The 22,042-nt window shown below is 41.9% G+C and overlaps 1 long non-coding RNA gene across 8 annotated transcripts in view; it reads right to left on the reverse strand.

Moving 5' to 3' along the window:
- Positions 1 to 18,301, reverse strand: part of LOC140696482 (uncharacterized) — a 33,542-nt gene extending 15,241 nt beyond the window's left edge. For 6 of the 8 annotated variants that reach the window (XR_012072904.1, XR_012072899.1, XR_012072906.1 and 3 more), the window contains exons 1-6: positions 17,626 to 17,817; positions 9,803 to 9,927; positions 7,877 to 7,988; positions 6,517 to 6,639; positions 5,648 to 5,723; positions 2,229 to 2,326 (exon numbers count right to left, since the gene is read on the reverse strand). This is a non-coding gene — a long non-coding RNA (uncharacterized lncRNA). Of the gene's footprint in view, positions 1 to 2,228; positions 2,327 to 5,647; positions 5,724 to 6,516; positions 6,640 to 7,876; positions 7,989 to 9,802; positions 9,928 to 17,625; positions 17,818 to 18,053 lie in introns of those variants that run through there. The other 2 variants (XR_012072900.1, XR_012072901.1) reach the window with 2 other exon arrangements.
- Between the last annotated feature and the right edge of the window lie 3,741 nt (positions 18,302 to 22,042).

Genomic DNA, 22,042 nt, shown 5'->3' on the forward strand with positions numbered 1-22,042 from the left:
TCATTCAACAAGTACTTATGAAGTGCTACCCAGATCCTCTCCTGTTCTGAGCTTTAAGTGCTCAGAAGAGGCCAAGGAGACCTAACATTCCTGTAGAACCATTTAGAGAGAGAAGGAGAGGGAGAGGGGGAGAAACAATGTGCAAACAAAGTGGATACTGATGTCTGTTAGTTTATTCCTGAACCTCTGCCACATTGTTCTACTTATTGCAGCTTTATGGTACATTTTAATATTGGGCAGGGCAAGACCCTTACAACTATTTTTAAGGGGATCAGTTAAACAGAGATACAGGATAAAGATCAGGAGAAAGGGGGAACCTAGAGGGATTTACTGGAAGGGCTAGGAAACTCCCTTCTGATGGGTAATGATTTTGGCACCCAGTGAATTTTCCCAACTTCCTGGGAGGGAGCCATGATGACAGCACATATAGGAAACCTGGGGATTCCTAAACTTCAGTCAAAGCAATCTGCTCCCCTGTCATGTCTAAAAAGAATTGGGTGACAACAGTAATGGCCATGTGACTGAAATGATAAGTGCCTGGAATGGAGCAAGGACTTTAGCTACAGTAATAATCAAATTAAATTGCAAAATCCTCAGTGTAGTCCATTGATGCCAAGTTGCTCATGATGAGAAGAACAATCATCCAATTACTCAGGTCATGGCTAACCTGAGTTCCTTGAATGTGACCCAAGTATGAAATGCTCATATTTCTTAAGCAGCTTTTCCTTTTATTTCGATTCCTAAGGAGTTCTAGTTCCTCTTAAAATTCAAATAAATACTGACTTTTTATTGTTACTGTTGGCATGTAATTTGTGATGCAGTCTTCCCACTTCCGAGTTTTTACCTACTACTGTCTGTACTTCCTAGACTACGTAGAAATTGATTTTAGAAAGTCATAGGATACAATCCTGTTGAACGGTTTTCATTTTACAATGATCGTGTAGTAGTAAACGAGGAGTTTAGAATAAACATCATGAGGTCTTGGCTGTGAGCATCAATAGTGTTTTTTTAATAGCTATTAGAGTTATTGAGTTCTCCATTTTATACAACCACTTGTGATTATGCTGGAGTGAGCAGAAAAGAGGAAGATCTGGCAATATGGATTATTCTTTGACGCATGAAGGAGGCATATTTGGTTCAGAATTTAGTGTTAGATACAGCCCTACTAGCTGTATTTCTCAGTATGCCATTTCTCTTCTGTGAATTTCAGTTGCATTGTCTATAAAATAGGGAAAATAAGACCTGCCTTACCTATATATTTTGGGTTGCTGAATGGACTGAAAAAGATAATGCATGGAAAGCCACCTTGTAAAAGGCAAAGCATGATCAATCTTAAAATACTGTTCAGGGATTATGCCTATAAAAGGCCAACCAATTATCTCAGGACACAAAACATTGGTCACATTCCTTCTGAGTGGTACTTTGTAAATAATTCATTTAACCCACTGATTAATTTTTGGACCTGATTAAAACAGTCCCAATTCACCCTGCTTTATCATTTGTAGTGATGCTGATCTGAGCAAATGTAGGCTCTTCCCTGGGTTTGTTAGTTTGTTTTTCCTGAGAACAGTCAATTGCCCTTTGGCACTTGGCCGTGGAGGACTGGATCGTACAAACCAGTGGTTCCTAAACCTGGATCTCCAGCAGACTCACAGGAAACTTTAAAGAATGCTGATTCTAAGTTCTCACTCCAAACCCACTGAATCAGAATCCCCAGAGGTTGCAGTCCCCAAATCTGTGTCTAACCAGCTCCCCAGTGCTTCAGATACACAGCAGGAATTAGGGCTGTTCCTGGTGTGGAAACCAGGAGGCGAAGGTTTTAGCTCTTGCTCTGCCAGGTGCTAGTTGTGTCTTTCTGGGCTTCACTTTTGTCATCAGTAAGATGACTACGTTTTTAGGCTATAATCAAAATCCAAGAGCAGCGAAGCTTTGGCTAGTTCAGATCTGTAAGCAATGAAGCATTTAAAGGCAGTCTGAAGATCTGAACTGTCCTGAGAACCCCCTCATTGCTTTTGCTGAATATTTGGGATTTTGAGAGCTTCTGTCTGCAGTGAGTTCTAATAGCTAAAGAAGTTTGGAACCCGCTTCGCATCTATGACATTAGACATTATGCATTATCCTCTAGCTCTGACCACCTTTGGTTATACAGCCACAGTTAAAATGCTCTCAGAGAAAGGGGTATAAAACTTCTTTCTTATATGGTATTTTTCTTTCTCTTTCTGGCTTACTTCACTTAGAATGACATTCTCCAGGAGCATCCATGTTGCTGCAAATGGCATTATATTGTCGGTTTTTATGGCTGAGTAGTATTGCTCATATGTGGAATCTAAAAAAAAAAAACCAAAAACAAAAAAACAAAGCATAAATACAAAACAGAAATAGACTCATAGATATAGAATACAAACTTGCGGTTTCCAAAGGGGCGGAGGGTGGAAAGGGTTAGACAGGATTTCAAAATTGTAGAATAGATAAACAAGATTATACTGTATAGCACAGGGAAATATACACAAGATCTTATGGTAGCTCACAGAGGAAAAAAATGTGACAATGAATATATATATGTTCATGTATGACTGAAAAATTGTGCTCTACACTGGAATTTGACACAACATTGTAAAATGATTATAAATCAATAAAATATTAAAAACACACACACACACACACACAAACAAACTTCTTTCTTTTGTTTTATATCCTAGTTATTAAAAGTCAGTGCAAATCTCAGGAATGTGGAGAGACCAGCTTTGAGGGTAATTTGGATCTTCAAAGAATGCTCCTTTGCCTCCTTGAAAAAAGTTATGTTAAAGCAATTAAATGTTATTTGAAGGGATAAAAAAGTGCATGCTGACTACTAAATAACAGGAAGGGTATTAAAAAAACAAAACAATTCTTACCCTGGGATCAACACCAGAGAGAGGCAGAGTGATCTTGTGCAGAGGATGAGGGGACACGGGACGAAAGGGAGGTGTTAGAATGGCTTCGGCTCAATTAAAGATGTGAATGTGCAATTTGGGGATAGTCTTCTGAATTCAGAACAATAGCTGGCAACAGAAACATGAATGGCCCCATGAGAACTCCCTGTTCAAGAAACACTGGATTAATGCATCTCTGTTCAGACATGCGGCCAAATAAAGGAACAAAACAAACAAGTGGACATAATTGTTTGCCACTCAAGGGAGCCCTGGCCACTCGGCAATACAGTGCGTGAAGATTCTGGAATGCATGGGAGAGCTCACTGGGAATGACTGTTCTTGTTCCAGAGACCTGGGAGCCAGATGGGAATGGGCCTGGCTGAAGGATGAGGCGAATTGTACACTCCACATTTGATTCAGAGCAATGTTTCTCAGCTTCATTGCCCAAGTCATTCACCCAACTTGGCTCCAGTAAATATTTATTGTTTCCCAAACGCAAATCTCTCCCACAAAGGCCAAAGATATGCCATTACTGAGGATATTTTGAAAATGTGCTCCAGACTCTGAAGAGAATTGTCCAAAAGGAGATGCAAAACTCCTTTGAGTAACATGGGGAAGACGTGCACTGGGAGTCCCCAGGCATCCATGGGGTGGGTCATGTCCCGTCCTTTGCTGCCCTGTTTGTGGAGTTTTTGGAGAATGGTGAAAATTGAGCCATAGCGTGTGGGGGTCTGTGGGAAGTACTCGCATCACAGTCTGTGGGACTTTCTGTCTTAGATGCAAGAATTCTTTCTGGGTGTAGGGAGGAGAAACAGGACACAGACATTAACAAGTCTAACTCTCCAAGCCTGTGTGTACTGAAGGAGTGAGTTCATCAGTTCTGGGCCATGTTACAAGGGCAGAAAGAGAAAGTCTTAGGCCAAATACATCTGGGAAACAGCCGAAGTAAAGCTTTTTTTAGTTGCAGGACTTTTCATAACCTTTGGTATTCTAAGAAAGCGATACAGCAGGCAGCATCTTCCAAGTGCATTTGCTCATGGAAACATTTATTTGCCTGGCATCTCCTGGGACTAATGTTCTGTGGAACACACGTCGCAAAGAAAAGAAATCGAGTCAAAGAATCTTAGGGACTTTAGAGTCTGTTTCCACATCCCAGAAATCAGGTTATAGATCCTAAGAGAGCAAATGCTTTCCCCAGGATCACACAGATGGTTTTTGGCTCACACTGGATGAAAAAGCAGGGTATCATGGAGAAAGTGAGAGGTCTTAGGAGTCCAGGCATATCTGTTTCTACTGCAACATATTGCAAACACTTGTCACTGCCCCTTGGTACAGGGGTTGAATGCTATTCTACAGTAAAGCTGAGATGAGGAGAGACAGGTTACCAAGGGTCAGAGTTTGGAGGGGTTCCAATGCCAGATACTTTTGAATTTCACCCTGTTGTGCTCTGGTTTCACCTTGGCACTTACCACACTGCATCATCACTGTCTCTAGTGGCAGATTACATTATTTTGCCATAGTTCTTATCTCTTTTCCCACCTTTGCTATGGTGAGTGGAGTCTACTTCCCTGTTCCACTGATGTTGGGCTTGGCCACGTGTTATGGGCTGAACTGTGTCCCGTCAATCCGTATGTTGAGGTCCTAACCCCCAATACCTCAGAATGTAACTATTTTTGGAGAGAAGGTCATTAAGGAGGTAATTAAGTAAAATGAGGTCATTGGAGTGGACACTAATACAATATGACTGGTGTCCTTAGAGGAGAGGAGATTAGGACACAGACAAGCACAGAGGGAAGGCCATGTAAAGACGCAGAGAGAAGGTGGCCATCTACAAGCCAAGGAGAGAGGCCTCAGAAGAAGCCAGCTCTGCTGAGACCCTCATCTTAGGTATCCAGAACTGTGAAACAATGCATTTCTGTTGTTTAAGCTGCCCAGTTTGTGACATGTTGTCACAGCAGCTCTAGTAAACTGATACAATGTCTGAGGGAGTGTTTGTGATTAGAGGTGGCTGTTATCCAGAGAGTCATCAGGAGCCCAGGCATTTCCTATCTTGTAGCTCTGTCATCTTTAACACGTGGCTTCCAAGGTCACTGTGCTTGTCTACAAGAAGACAGTAGAGAGGGAGGAGTGTGGAGGGGCACAGTGAATGGTTTTATGGGTTACATCTGGAAGTGGCATACACCACTTCCACTCACATCCCATTGGTTAGAATGTGGGCACATCTACTGGGTCCCGATTGGAAAATCCCTCTGATTTCTACCACTGAGGGCCTGGTGGCTCTTCGATTTCTGACTGGTGTTTATTTGGTGGCAGCTGATTGAGACTCAGGCAAAGTCAGGAGGTCAGAAAAACATCAGATCATTCTGGCTGAAATGTGTAGACTATATGCTGCAGGAACAGCCTAGACGCATACTTGGAAACTGTGAGTATTATTATTTTTAATGTTGGTGGTCTGCTTTAACGTTCTTTCCAAAATAAAAACAGAAACTTTGACAGTAAGTCCAAGTTTGAAATGATGGTGGTGTTTTGACTCTCTTGCTTTTCTCCTTCTACTGGAAAACACTGATTCTAACTCAGCCCTGTTCAAGCCTGGGGCAGTTTAAAGTTCTCTTTTCTCATTGGAGGCAAAGAGTTGAATTCAGTTGGATTATGATCAAGCCATCTCTTGGGGGAGCGTTTGTTCTACGCACAGGAATAACCCCCTGGTTTTGCTCCCCGACATGTGCAACACTCACATTTGTGTTTTGCTGCTCAGCTCTCCCGGGTGTCTCTTATCTTCCAGGAACACTCGTCTTGTTCAAGTGCTATTGCCTTGTTAGAAAACAGGGTTTAATTCTTTTAAGGTGAAGCAGTTCCCTCATTTCCTTTTCATTCATTCAACGAACACTTATCAAACACCTGCTAGTGCCAGGTCCCCAGAGCACCAAAATGAATATGACAGTCCCTGCCACCAAAAGCCAGTGTCTAGGGGGGTGGGTCTCACTGTCACAGGCACTTGTACTGTGTATTGTGCGAAGCCTGGTTATCTTACCCTACATTCCAGGGGGCAGTTTAACACACTGAATGCAAAGACTGAGCATAATCCTGATTTTCTTAAAATTCTAAAAAGTACTTTCCCAGACATATACACACATATGAATAACTTTCCTTATTATTATGGAAGGTAGTTCAATAGGAAGTGAAGATGGTATTTCTGGAAAATAGTGCATTACTCAAAGATGATATGGAGTACATCACTGATTTGTACTTTATTAGACAGCAGCTCTCTATTTAATAATAATTTATTAAATACATGAGAAAAGAGCCTAATAGGAAATAGTCTATATTCTGTGTTTTCCATCTGTCCCTCCTTCCCTCCCTCTCTCCTCTATTCCTATCCCTTCCCTCACTCCTTCCTTTCTCTTTCTTTGACCATTTTTGGAAAACCTGCATATTCACGGTGGTTCTAGGTCCAGGATTTTCCAGTATAGAGTCAACTTCATTTTTTTTTTCTTCTAAAATAAGATGCATTATTAAATATTTAACTAAACGTGATTTGATTTCTGTACCCTTGTTAAACTTTTCACATAAAAGAGCCTACCAAATGGAAAAAAAATATCCTTACCAGGCCTTGGGCTTCTCGCTGGCTTGGACGATATGGCCCTTGGGTGTGTTTCAGGGTCAGGCAGAGGCCCTAATGGGCTGGTGTGGGGACACACAGGTGAGTAGGACTCAGCTCCACTCTGATCTAACAGGAGACAGAAGGTGGAAATCCAAGTCTCGGTCACAAGGGCACGTTTGGGTGAGTTCACATCACACCGTCTCAGACTTTTCCCAGCCCAGTCTTTCAGAAAGAGTGTGGAAAGTGAGGACTGACTTTGGCCATTTGATTTTATCCCTGCACATTTATGTCCGAAACAATCCCTCTAGACAAAATGCTTCCTAATAAGTGATTTTGTTGATTTGATAAAATGCGAGTCCCTGAACTCCCTGGGAGAATTTCTGACTCCCTCTGTGGCATATTGGGGGTCAGTGCACCATGGCCATCTGTTTTTGTAGGGCCTGTGGGCTAAGAATGGATTTTACACTTTTAAATGGCTGAAAGAAAAATCAGAAGAAGAATATTTCATGAATTGAGAAAATCATGAAAATTCAAATTTCTGTGTCCGTAAGTAAAGTTTTATTGGAACTCAGCCATGCTCACTGATTTATGCGTTTTTGCGGCTGCTTGCGCTACAATGGCAGAGTTGAGGAGTTGTGATAGAGGCCACGTGGCCCAGAAGTAAAGCTGGAAAGAGTTATTATCTGGTGCTTTAAGAAGGCTTGCTGACCTCCTGATATATTGTTGTATTTGCTGGTGGAGAAAAGTTAAAAAAAAATTTTTTTTTGAGGCTCGAGTTGGAAATTTTATTTTTTATTTTTTAAAATTTATTTATTTATTTTTATCGAAGTATAGTCAGATACAATGTTTCAATTTCTGCTGTACAGCATAGTGTCCTACTCATGCATATACATACATATATTCGTTTTCATATTCTTTTTCATTAAAGGTTATTACAAGGTATTGAATATAGTTCCCCGTGCTATACAGAAGAAACTTTCAAAATCTATTTTCATATATAGAGCTAACGTTTGCAACTTTCAATCTCCCAAATTTATCCCTTCCCACCCCTTCCTCCTACCCACCCACCCCCCACCATAAGATTGTTTACTATGTCTGTTTCTGTTTTGTAGATGAGTTCATTAGTGTCCTCTTTTTTTTTTTTTTTTAAAAAAGCATCTTAACACCTGGCCCCAGAGTCCTTTCTAGAGAAGGAGTTGTCTTTGTTCAGAAAAATCCTTTGATGGACCAATTGGATGCGAAAGCCCCAGGGTAGGTGGTGGGGGGTGGGTAACACTCAGCTGCTCTGCATACAAATGGAGGCCCAGCCCCTTGTCCCTCCTTGTCCAGAGAGAAAGAAGATGGCCCTCGGAGCAAAACATACTTCAGTTTGAATCCCAGCTCTCTGTGACTTTGGACCAGTCATTTAACCTTTCTGAGCTTCTGATTCTTGATTTGTAATGTGGAAACAATAACCAAATTGATCTCTCAGGTTTCTGTGAGGATAAAATAAATTAAGGTATACAAAACTGAGCATAGAGCCTGGCACATAGAAACTGCTGACTGAAAAGCTGAGAGTTATGTCTTATCCAGTGGACAATTCTGAGGACTCAGTCCAGGGTGACAGCCTGTCAGATTGCTCTGAGGGACTGCTCTGAAGAGGTAGGGGAGGAGCTAGGATATACAGGAGTTTTACAACTAAGATCAGGTAGTCGGAACATTAAAGATTACTTGTTTAGATCTAAAGAAAACCAGGGATCTCAAGTTAAAGAATTTAGTGCTTTTCTATGTATGAGAGGAAGCAAACATTTGGGCTCATTGAATTCATTCCTTTGACAAGCACCTAGCTATCCAGGGCCAGTATCCTGTCCTTTCTTATTCCGAGTCCCCTCAGTGTGCACCACTGTGAGTGGCTGCAGTCTGCTCCACAATGTCAGAGGTGTTCAGATGTGTATGAGAAGCCAGAACTGGTGACAGGGACCCCTGGAAGGACTGCGCGGTGTGGCCTTTGATGTGAAGGGTGAGGGTGATTAATAATGGATGTCAGCACAAGCCATGTCCTTACATGGAGCCAACAGTGATTAGAGGGGTCCTGTTTCCTTGGAGTTTTGAACAGGAAGAAATGGGTTAGTGATGTGATGTGAGATACAGTAAATATTGAGAAAGAATCTAGTGATAGTGAAGGTGGTTCTACTGATTTTCCAAGAAAGGTATGGAATCCCCAGGGAATGGAAGTATTTTCCCTCACACAACAGAGTCCAAGGGACACTAAGGAACATTTTTTGGTGATAATGTGCAGTTTAGATTTTTTTATTCTCAGCAAAGTTTCTCTACCATCTATTAAATTAGAATAAACACTTACTGTCTGGCATATAAGCTGCTTTTAAGAAAATTATTTTATTTTTAATCAATGTTTTTTTAGAGAGAGGTAATTAGGTCTATCCTAATTATTTATTTATTTAATGAGGAGGTACTGGGGATTGAACCCAGGATCTCGTGCATGCTCAGCGCATGATCTACCACTGAGCTATATCCTCCCCCCAAGATTCTGAACCATATGTTAAATGGTTCACACATTTTGTGTGTGAGTAGTTGTTCAGAGCTTGGATTCTGGAGCCAGAATGACCAGCCAGATTCAAATATGGGCTCTTCCATTTATTAACAGTGATCTTGGGCAAGTGACTTTATTTATCTGTGCCTCAATTGCCTCATCTGGAAATCAGGAATATACTCACCTGTGGTAGCTATCTGGCCTCCAGGGATCCCCGTCCACTGGTACTCAGGCTCCTGTGCAGGGCCCCCTACATCGTACCAGGGCTGTACATTACAGCAGACGTGCTGTCTATTGCTTTGATGTTAGGTTATAAAAGACACTGCAGCTTCCACTTTGTTCCCTTGCATTTCTTCTCTGTCTCTCCTGGCTCCCTCCCTGCCTCTCCTTCCCTCAGATTATTTGCTTAGGGGAAGCCAGATGCCATGAATCAAGGACATCAGGCTGTCTGTGGAGAGGCTAACAATCACATGAGTGAACTCGGAAGTAGCCCCTCTGGCCCCAGGTGACTGCAGCTCTGGCCAGTAGCTTGATCCTTGTGAGAGACCCTGCGCCAGACCCACTCAGCTAACCTTCTTCCCCAGTCTCGACCCATAGAAACTGTGGAATAAAAAATGTTTGTTTTTTGACGTCAATGAACAACTAACACAGTACCTTACAGGGTTGTTAATATTTATAAAGCTCTAGAACAGTATCTGCCACCTAGTAAACACCATATATACGTTTGTCAAATACACACATTAACACATAAATACATACCTAACTGGGGGATTAGTGGAGAGGAAGTAGCCTTTCTGTTGGTCAAAACTCAGTCAAGTCTTGGCTGTTTCAAAACCAAAAGCTTCTCCTTTCTTTAAGGCAATCTTGCCTGTTTTCACAACAATCTGAAATAAGGAGGAGACGCTGATTTACATTTCCCACAGAAGAGAAGAGAGATTAAAATGGTTAAGTGCCAAAGAAATTAAAAGTCATTTCGGTTTTTCAATTCATTACTTCTGGAAAAAAATTCGAGCCCAGCTTCATTACTAGTGCTCCGTTTTAGTGCTGATGATAATTGCAAAGGCAGTATTTTAAATTAGAATGTATAAGACCACATGTAATTAACCTGTACAGAAGGGCTAAGACTTCATATTAGACTATTAAATCAATCCCAGCAGAATCACTAATGCTGAGCAATTGATTTGAAAATACTGTACGAGCAGAGTAAAGAAGCAGGATGCTAATTACCATCCAGCAGAATTTAGCACACTCCTCGGGTATAGTCAGAGTGGCAGACTTTTTCCTCTGGCCCTTAACCCACTCAAAACTGAGAGTGCAAATTAGTTAAAATTGACTACTTAAAACAACCTGGAGTTTAAGGCAAGAGAGGGTTTTCCTGAGTGTGATGCTCTCAGATTGTCTGGGTGCTGTCACTATTGGTAGACCTGGCTGGGTGCATGTGTCAGGCTCCTGGCGGAAAGTCCCAGGGAGAGTCCAGTGGTAGCATCTCCTGATGCAGTGGGCATGAGCTGCTCCCTCGATAACTTGCATTTTGGGTACCACTCTTACAGACATTCCTCTCTCAACTCATCTCTATTCTCATTTCTACCCTGCAGTATCCATTTTCTTCCTTTCACTTTTCACTGAGTCATTCAAGCAAGCCTCAAGCACCTATAGTTTACCTAATGAAAAGAACAATAATGACAACAATAGCTTACGTGCATTGAGTGCTGGGGTACAGAATGCAAGTTGGCTATCAGAATCCAGTCCCTGCTTCCTCTCCAGTGATACGGCTGTAACCAGGCACATGGCCAAATTACATTCCCCAGACTCTCTTGCAGTGAGGTAAGACCAAGTCCCTCCACACCACTGTGGGGGAAGGGGTGCATACCACTTCTAGGCTGAGCCCTTTAAAGGAATGGCTATGTATCCTCCTTACCCTCTCCCTTTGTTGCTGTATGCAGATGATAACATGAACCTAGAGCCACGAGATGAAGTGAGTATGGGTCACTGAATCACCACGTAGAGTAAGGTCAGTGCCAACCAGGTTCACAATCTTGGGTCTATCATGTGAGGAAGAAATATTTTGTGTTTAAGGAATTGTCAATTTCAAGGCTTACTTTTGTATCCCTTTAGTTTACCCCCACTCATGTTTATATGCATTGTCTCTCATTTAATCTTCCTAACAACCCTATTAAGGGTACTATTATTCTGTTTCACAGAAAAAGAAACAAAGGCTCAGGAGATTAAATACCTTGTTTGAGGGCACCCAGATAGTAAATGGCAGACCTGGGGTTGACTGTTTTAACCGGGCACTGGGGAAGTAACAAAGAAGTTTAGGATGTTGCCTTGGAGCTCGAATAGCCCACAGGTTGCCGCGGGTTATTTTCTTTATGACCAAGAATTAGAAAACCAAGGGATAAAGATTGTTTACAGCTTCCATCTAGCCTAATTGGCTGGTACCTATGCCATGCTGTTGTTAAATATTTTGACTATTACTCCTGCTTAAGGCAGCTAGTGCCTCTCTCCTCTGTGGCTACTGAAGTTTCACGGGGCTCCAGAGTGTCAGAGGACACTAACCATGAAAAGGCATTCTAGTGCTTTCAACGCTCTGTGATGGGACTGGAGCCAATGCTTCTGGAAGTTCTTGCTTCAGTGAAAGAAATCTGAGTCTTGATTTTTTTTGGGGCATGGAGGGAGGCGGGACATTCAGTTATGCTGCTTTGGGTTGATGCTACTTAGGTCTAATTAGGTTAAAATCAAACAAGGAATTATCCTTGGCACTTTCCTCTTGTCTCAGGTTGGGTTCCTTCACGTGTGTTCATGTGAAGTGACTATTAGGGATGTTCTCCCAGGGGAGACAAGTAAGGGAGTGGGGAAGCAGGACAGGGTGAGATTTCAGATGCTGTTCCAGCCTCAGCCTAACCTGCAGGGTGACCTAATGCAAAAGTCACCCTGCAGAGATTTCCCTGCCTCAAGGCAAGAGTACAAATGTTGGAGTAGCTATACTCATATCAGACAAAATAGACTTTAAAACAAAGAAATGAAAGAGGGAAAATTACAGATGATCTCACAAAAATACAAAGGCTCATAAGGGACTACTATGAACAGTTATACTCCAACAGACTGGACAGCTTAGAGGAAATGGATAAACTCCTGGAAACATCAATCTTCCAAGACAGAATCATGAAGAACTAGAAATCTATACAGACTGATTACTAATAAGGAGATTGAAATGGTAATCAAAAGCTCCCAACAAACAAAAGCCCAAGACCAGATGGCTTCACTGTCTAATTCTACAAAACATTCAAAGAAGAGTTAATCTCTATCTTTCTCAAATTATTCTAAAAAATTGAAGAGGAGGGAAATCTTCTAAACACATTTTACAAAGCTAGCATTACCCTGATACTAAAATCAGACAGGGACATGACAGAAAAAGAAAATTTCAGGCCAAGATCCTTGATGATTATTAATGCAAAAATCCTCAACAAAATATTAGCGAACTGAATCCAACAATACATGAAATGGACCATACATCACAATCAAGTGGGATATATCCCAGGGATACAAGGATGGTTCAACATCTTCAAATCAATCACAGTGATACTTCACGTTAACAAAATGAAGAATGAAATCTGTATGATCATCTTAATAGGTACAGAAAAATTTGATAAAATTCAATTTCCACTTATGATAAAAACTCTCAATAGAGTGGGTACAGGGAGAATGTACTTCAACATAGTAACGACCATACACGACAAACCCACAGCTATATCATACTCGATGGCAAAAAGCTGAAAGTTTTTCCTCTAAGATTGGGAACAAGACAAAGATGCTGACTCTCACCATTTGTATTCAACATAGTATTGGAATTCCCAGCCACAGTAATTAGGCAAAAAAGGCATCCAAACCAGAAAGGAAAAAAATGAAACCATCACTATTTTCAGATGACATGATACTACATATAGAAAATCCTAAAGGCTCCACCAAAAAACTGTTAAAACTAACACATTCAGTAAACTCACAAGATATAAAATCAGTATATGGAAATTAGTTGTGTTTTTACACGCTGATAATGAACTACTAGAAAGGGAAATAGAGAAACATTCTCATTTATAATTGTACCAAAAAGAAGGAATAAATTTAACCAAAGAGGTGAAAGACCTGACACTGAAAACTGTAAGACACTGATGAAAGAAATTAAAGAAGATACCAAAAGAAATTGGAAGACATTCTGTGCTCATAGATTGGAAGAACTGTTATTGTTAACAAGCCCATACTACCCAAAGCAAACTACAGATTCAATCTCTAAATATGCCAGTGTCATTTTTCACAGAACTAGAACAAACAATTCTAAAATTTGTATGAAACAACAAAAAATCCTGAATAGCCAAAACAATCTTGAGAAAGAAGAACAAACTGGAGGTAGTACTCCTGGAGGTAATACTCCTTGATTTCAAACTATACTACAAAGCTATAGTACTCAAAACAGTATAGCATTGGCACAAAAATAGACACATAGACAATGGAACAGAATTGACAGCCCAGAAAGAAACCCACACATATATGGACAATTAATCTATGACAAAGGGGCAAAGAACATGGAGAAAGGACAGTCTCTTCAATAAATGGTGTTTGGAAAACTGAACAGCTACCGGTAAAAGGAATGACTCTAGACCACTATCTTATACCATACACAAAAATCAACTTAAAATGGATTAAAGACTTTAACATAAGACCTGAAACCATAAAATTCTAGAAGAAAACATAGGTGATAATTTCATTGACATCAGTCTTAGTGATGATTTTGTGGGTCTGCCTCCAGAGGCAAGGGAAACAAAAGCAAAAATAAACAAATTGGACTACATCAAACTGAAAAGCTTCTGCACAGCAAAGGAAACCATCATCAAAACAAAAAGGCAGTCTTCTGAATGTGAGAGAATATTTGCAAATCATATATCCGATTAGAGGTTAATAATGAAAATATGTAAAGAAGTCATACAATTCAACAATAAAAACAAACAACCTTAATAAAAACTAGGCAGAGGATCATACAGGCGTATTTCCAAAGAAGACATACAGATGACCAACAGGCACGTGAAAAGATGCTCAACATCACTAGTTATCAGGGAAATGAAAATGAAAACCACAATGAGATATCACCTCACACTTGTTAGAACAGCTATTATTAAAAAGGCAAGGAATAATAAATGTTGGTGAGAATGTGGAGAAAAGGGAACCCTTGTACACTACTGGTAGGAATGTAAACTGGTACAGCCACAGTATGGAGATTCCACAAATAGTTAAGAACAGAACTACCATATGCCCCAGCTATTCCACTTCTGGGTATGTATCCAAAGAAAATGAAAACACTAATTCAAAAAGATATATGCATTCCTATATTCATTGCAGCATTATCTGTGCTAGCCAAGACATGGGAACAACCTAAGTGTTCATTGACAGATGAATGGATAAAGAAGATGTGGTATATATATTCAAAGGAATACCACTCAGCCATAAAAGAGAATGAAATTCTGTCATTTGTGACAACACAAATGCACCTTGAGGGTATTAGCCTAAGTGCAATAAATCAGATGGAGAAAGACAAATACCATATGATTTCACTCATACGTGGAATCTAAAAGAAACCTCAACCCTCCTAAGCCCCTCAAACCAAAGAACAAACAAAATAAAACAAAAACAAACTCATAGATACAGAGGACATATTAGTGGTTACCAGAGAGAAGGGGTTTTGGGGGTGGGCGAAATGGATGGAGTGGGTCAGCTGTACAGGCAGCCGGGCCCAGGGAGCACTGGGGCTCTTGTGCAGGAGAGCTGCCCTGAGCCCCTGCCCAGGCCCCGCTGCAGCACAGGCCCGGCCCCACCTTCTGACCCAGTCCTGTGTTTTCTGGTCTTCTTTCCTTCATCTCTTTCTGTTAAAACAATTTTTATTTTGAAGAAGTTCTACAGTAGGGAAAGAGTACGCAGGGCCATGGCATACAGTTGCTACTCAGGATCAACAGGTGTTATTCCTTTACCATTTCTTCCCAACTCTCTTCTCTTCTAGTTTCTCTCACACACTGCAGGGAGCTCTGGCTTGGCCCATCAAAATGGAGGTGACACTGACAGCAACTGAGCGGTGAAAGGCTGGATGTCAGAGCCAGGCAGATGAGGGCCTAAAGGCTGAAAACTTTGTGACCTTGAATAGGTCACATAACATTACGACTCAGTTTAATTTTCCATAAAATGGGAACAACAGGTCTTCTGTGAGGGCCCAGTGTGACGCTGATGTGTCTTAAGTCCAGTGCACACAGCCCATGGTCAGGACTGAGTGGCCGATACTACTACTAGCCACTATGGGCCTGGGTAGACTTGTGAAATGCTCATGCTTTAGTGTATACAGATGTTGACCTATAATGCTGTACACCTGAAACTTATATAATAAAAAATAAATTTCAAGTTAAAAAAAAAGTTAAAACCTGAACCTTGGTTGAAAATTTTAGAGGGGGATAGAGAGAATCAGCCTTCTGCTGCTTTGACTGGAAGTTACTGAGGTCTAATTAGTCTGGGAAAACGGCACACTCCACATGCGGAATTTAGGGTAAAAGTTCAAGTAATAATAAAACGTCACTTTGCCAAAAGTGTTGGGTGTTGAGGTCTGAGTGGAGAGAATACAAATTTTCAACAAAGCTCCCTGAATGTGCCTCACTGGTTTCCTTATGTTTTTGCCTAGATGTTTTCTTGTTTACAACTTTTGCGACATTTCATACATATTTGAAGCTGGAAAGGCTCAAATGTTAATGGATTAAATTTAGAGGCTACTGTTACTTACTTGTATTGTCAGTAAGAAAAGCAGCCTTTTAATAAGGTTTAAAATGCCTTTTAGATATTTGTAGTTGGTTAGATACACCCGAGGAAGGTGGATACAATACCAAAGGAAAAAAACAGTAAGAGAAGAAAAGAAAAATCCCTAAATGCTTTAAAAGAGTCTGATGTTACTGTTTTTAAAACTTCTTGGCCACAACACCACTGAAGTGCTCTCCATGGAGTTTGTACCATATTCAGTTGATCATCCAGAAACCTTCCACGGAACTCGGAGATTTGGAGGAAGACAAATGAGAATCCCATCTGAAGCTCTCAGTTGGTCCAAAGTTGCCAAGATGTTTGGGGACTGAAGTTGAGTAATTTAGTTTTCTTCCTTTGTTTGTCCGAGATTGAAAACCAAAAGTGGGATTTAGGGATTCAAAGGGATTATCACCCAAACAGAATTTATGTTCAGTTTGTCTAAACAAGTACATTTCAGGAAATTAATGAAACCTGTTGAGCTTTAATATTCGATAGGCCCAAACTTAATGTGCTTTAAGATTTATTTGGACTAGTTCTCACGTTGGAGGCATGGTTATTACTGCATTCTAGCTGCCTGCTAAATTAGATAACCTGATCATGTTTGGCTTATTTCATGTCCTCCGAGGGGGAAAGGCCACTGCAGATCGAGTATTTGGAATTAGGCACATGAGTCATGACTTAGGGGTTGTCTCAGAGTGATTTATTGAGCTCTGTTCTTCAATTTCCAGGTTACACTCTGGTTTTACACATGTTTCAGAAGACCAGTCTTCCTGTTTATTAATCCAAGCAGGGGACAAAAGCAAGACACATGAGAACGTAGCAGTGAAGTGGGGATGGGACGCAGGGGTCCACTGTTTTTTGTTGCTTCGGTCTCTCAGCTCCCCAGGGCAGCAGGGGGTACAGGCCCCATCCTAGGCAACAGGCAAATTAGGTCAAATTTGTCTTCTAACCTTTTCAAGACTCTATTGGTGCTGTTATCCTTTCATCTTTCATGTTTTCTTCCCTTCCCTCTGGGTTAGTCTAACCGAGGTCTGGCTTTAAGCATGGACACTTAGATATGTCTGGTGTGAATTACACTTTACAGCCTTGCGCTCAGAGGCTAGAGGTCTCAGGAAAAGATATGAGCTGGATATCAGCTTGGGCCCCAACATGAGACAGGCACTCAGATGGTGATGGTGGTTACCAGCCTGTCCAGGGGGAGATCCTACAAGCTACAAGTTGGCAGAAGCCCTGAAACTGGACTTTCTCAGATTCCTGGGCTCCCACCCATAAACTATAGAATTTAAAGAATTTCTCCTGAAATTTGAGCCTTCTTATTTGGTTGCAACATCTGCCTTTAGCAAACCCCATTACCTGGGATTTATTATGGCTTTGAGGACAAGGTCAGACCATGCTAAGATGGCATTATTCCTGCATTAGCCACAGGGCACATGACAAGTAAGAATGAGACACCTGGTCTGTGGGCACACTCATTTACCTGCTGGGGCATGAAGAGGGGAGAACTGAGCCTGGCACAGCTGGCACTGATACACCAGTGTCCCAGCTCCTTCCACCCACCGGCCAACACCTTCTCTGGAGAAGAATCTTTATTGGTTAATGAATGAATAAATAAACGAAGAATGGATTTAACAATACTCATGAAGAGCCTGCTATGTCCCAGGCACTTTGCTGGGCTTGGGCAGAGGTCAGGTGAGCAGGATGGGCATGATCTCTTTCCTCAGGGAGCTTCAAGTAGGGAGGAGGAGATACATACTTACACCAGAGACCTGAACCCAGCATAGAGGGGGACATGAAAACGTGCACAGGGAGACACCATCACATTCGCCGAAGAAACTTATTTAGAATAGAGTAGACAGGGAAGGCCTCTCTCAGGGGTGACCTCCAGCCTGGAGGCCAAAGAGGTACCATCATTGAGAAAGGAAAGTCAAGGGGTGAGGGAACGGGGCAGATGACCTCAGTGAGGAGTGGTTTGTTCTTCTCAGAGAACGTTTTGAGGGTGGTTTATTACGTCTCCCGGGTGTACTGACTGAGCCTTAGCTCCCATGGGGGACTGCCAGACTCAGCGCACTGGGGGAGGGTATTTAACTGGGGGCTGAGTTACCACTGCAAGCAGATTTATCTTAAGAGGGTCTCCTGGGAGTTCTTGGATGCAACCCAGACCCCACCCCCTCTTACTCCCACTCACCACTTGAAGGCTGCTTTCAGCTCTACTGGAGAAAGGAGCCAAGAAGTTTTGGGGTTTACAGGTCCGTGCAGGACACTTTTTCCAGGCCAGGGTGGCAGGGGGCTGGGCCGGGGTTATTCAGCCGCCCGAGTTGGATGGGAGGGGAAGCACGCTTCCACGTGTGCAGAGGACACCTGCGGAAGCAGGGCTCCTTAACGCTGGCTCTGCTCTCGCCGATTCCAGCCATTCTTCTTCCCGGAGGGCTGCGCATAGAGACCGGACGACCCAATGAACCCCCGAGGAACGGACGTGGTCTACGCGCGCGTGCACGCACGCACGCACGCACGCACAGACGCACGCACGCGCGCGCTGCCTTTAGTCCAGCGAGGGTGGCGCCGAGATCCTGCCCAGCTACTCTCCAAGCTCATTTAAAATCTTAGGGAAATTCCCCAAAGGCTCCATTTATCTGTTAGAAGCTCAGTTTCTTTCAGAGGTATTCTATATCAAGGTTATTTACATAGATTTTGCTGGAGGGAAGGCTTTTGCTTATCCAATAGAAAGTAAATCCACGCTTCTCTTGTTTTTTTGTTTTTGTTTTTTTTTTCCCCTATTCTTCTCAAGAACGTTTGAGACGACTCAGCATCTATCTTTCTGGAATCTGACTCTGAGCTCTAGTGCCTCATGTCCCTGATTACAGTGGCTTCCACCCCATGGCTCATCCAAATTCTCACATCCCAGGGTAAGCACGATTTTACTTGGTCTATTCACTGGGGACTCACAGGATATCTTATTGGAAGTAATGTCGGATGAGATTTAGGGAAGGTTTCACCAACTGTAAATCAATGCCTTGAAGCTTTGGGACTATGCCTTCTTGTTTTTCTCTTAGAATTATACAGTTTAGTCCCAATGGGTGTGGTTTAGCAAGATCTCAAACTAGGAAACTCATTGATGGTATTCCCCAACACAACTCCAAACTTTTTTGAACAACTCTGTCAGCGAAAAGGATAAAGTCTAGTTTTTTCCCCCACTAATTAACACACATACCATCCACTTCTCCTTTCCACCCTAATTTAGGAGAGAAAAAAGTGTTATGACCCTAGCTTAGGGTCATTGCTATTTGTTTCTGAAAGGCTTTGGGATCCACTAGGCCATTGTTGAACTCCATAGGACTTGTTGAGCGCCTACTGTGTGCCAAGCCCAGTGCTTGGCACGGGGGATATAATGCTGTTCAGGATACAGCCTCTACCTTGAAGAAAGGAAAGTCTGCCTGAGGAGAGAGACAGGTAGAGAATTAACCATGGAATGAAATGACAAGGAGAAAAGGGAGATATTTATATATTATAGGTATATATACTACAGGAATATAGGTATTTATTTACATATAGTGTATATTACATACAGGTATATATTATATATAGGCATAGATATGTAATGGGAGTATATAGATGGAAATCCTTCTGCAGGAGGGGGTTGGAGGAGGAAGTAGGGTGATTTGTCCCTTAGGAGACATTTGGTGATGTCTGGAGACAGTTTAGATTGTCAGAATTGGGTGGGGAGGTGCTACTGGCATCTAGGAGGCCAGGGATGTTGCTAAACCTCCTGCAGTGCACAGGACAGCCTGCTGCAAGGAAGAGTGATCTGGCCCCAGTGTCAGGAGTGCCGAGGTGGAGAAGCACTGCTCTGGGGTGATGTCTGAGCTGAGTCCTTAAAGATGACTGGAGTGTGCTAGACGGCAGCCAGGGATGGTAATTCTGATCAAAGGCTTTACTCCATCACTAGCTTTGGGGATCCTGGATGGGGCAAGAAGGAGAAGAGGTTTGGTTTTGTTTCCTGCCATTATCCATACAGATTGATAGTTGCAAAAATAGTGTAATTGGCCGTTGAGTTCTTTTTTCACATATAATATGTTAGTCCGTATTTTCACTTAGACCTCATGAATCGTTTTAATGAGCCTGTGTTACTCCATCAAGGTGATGTGCCATCGTTTACCTATCAGTTTCCCTCTTTGGTCATTTCAGAGCCTTCCAGAGTTTATCACAAATAACATTGTAGTGAGTATCTGCGTGTAAATAGATCTTTTGCTCCTTTCAAAGATTTCTTTCGGGTACATTCTCAGCAGTGGGCTTAATGTGTCAAAGGCTATGAATATCTTCATGGATATGGATATATAGTGTCAAGTTGCTTTCCAAGAGTGTAACAGTTTACATACCTGACATGAATAAATGAATGTAGCAGCTTTGCAAAAATATTGCCAGCACTGAATATTATTATTTTATTTTCAAACTTCCTTTCCTGATTTAATACATGTAGAAAGAGCCCATTAAAGATGTGCAATATGCCTAGCACAATTCTTGACACACGTTAGTTGTTTTTGCTAGTGTTTCCCTTGCAGCTTATAATACCTGTCCTGATCCTTGGACTACAGCCTAGACCTTCTGTCTGTCCTACCCGCCTCCCCATCCCCCCAACCTTGGTTACTATCAATCTTCAGTGAGTCCCTGGCCTTGGCTTGGCCCTGCTTCATGTAAATGTTAGCTATTAATGATAACATGGAGCATCTGGGTTGAGCCCGCATGTAGCAGGCTCATATAGCAAGACTGTTCATATTCATCACTTGTCTCTTCAATTTGTCAGCTATGTTACCTTCAATAAATTGCCAAATTTTTCTCTCCCTGGGGTTGAGATAATGTATGTTAAGCAGGTAACACTATGACTGGATACAGAGTATGAAATGTTAGTGTTAATAATCTATTTTAATAAGCTATGTCAGTTTTCAGGATAGGTAACATTACTATCCTCATTTTAAAGATGAGACTTTCAGGCTCTGAGAGGTTAAAGTACTTTGTCCAATAAGGGGGACCTGACCCCTTAGCATGACCTCTGGCTCCTCCCCTCTGTGGTATGGGTGAGAGGGCCCAAGTACCTGGTAGGCGTATTCATGAAAGCCCTTTCTGTACCAGGGCAGCCAGCATTAACTTAACCTGTACATGGAAATGACTGCAAACTACATGCATACAGCCCTCTAAACCCAAAGTAAATTCATCTCAAACTACCCCTTATGCAGATTCCAAAAATGCCAGCAGCCACTCCAGTGCTACCCAGGCTGAGGGCAAGTATGGCGGAGGAAGAGTTAGAATGGAAAGAGAGACAAATCTTAGCCAATTGTGGTTCAGATGTCTTCAGAAAAATGTACAAAAACATGTGACCACGTGACTGACTGCTTGGGGCCTTGGAAAGAGCTGGGCAACCTGAGGGACCTTGAAGCTGAGGTCTCATTAGCTTCATGGTAAATCAGCCACTGGCCTGCTCTCTTGACTGGCAGTCCACCAGGAGTCAATTGGGTTAGTTACTTTTGATCGCTTGTCGCTTTTCTCTGAATCAAAACTTTGTCATTAGCATAGTTTCAGTCTGAGAGTTGCTGCCAGGGTGGAATTACTCTAATTAAGAGGAGAAGAAAAATATGTTGCTAGTCATTAATGTTGCTTGATTAGAGGGTGACCCAGTTTGAGGTTAAGCGAAGAGGACTGAGGTAGTAATTTAGCACTCTGGGGGGGTTTGTGGAGATTTTGTGGGCTGGAGAAGCAACAGCTGGATCCCAAGATTGCCATCTGATTTGAATTCATAGCTGCTTGTAAATAGATGTGTAAGAGATCTTCAGGAATGGCATGCTAATTTTTAGAATGAACACAAGCAAGGAGAGGGTTGGAGGTCTGTAAATTGAATGCGATTGATGCTGCATTCAAGTTCTAATAAAGAAAGCCTTTCCTGTCTTAAATGTGAAAATGTTGTATTTTCGTATTTGCTTGATTTGAGGATCCTGACCTTAACTTGTCAAATTCTGAGGGAGCAAAAAGCTTTATCTTTTTGACATATGCCCATAACACTGAATATATGTTAAAATAGGTATGATATTTCAGCCATCCTGCTTAATGAAGTGCACATCATTTTGAAGTTTCTGTGATAAGAGCAAAGTGTGATTTTGTGCAGAGAGCACAGACTAGGAGCTGGAG

This window comes from Vicugna pacos, chromosome 5 (genome assembly GCF_048564905.1).
Source record: "Vicugna pacos chromosome 5, VicPac4, whole genome shotgun sequence".
Classification (NCBI taxonomy): Eukaryota; Metazoa; Chordata; class Mammalia; order Artiodactyla; family Camelidae; genus Vicugna; species Vicugna pacos.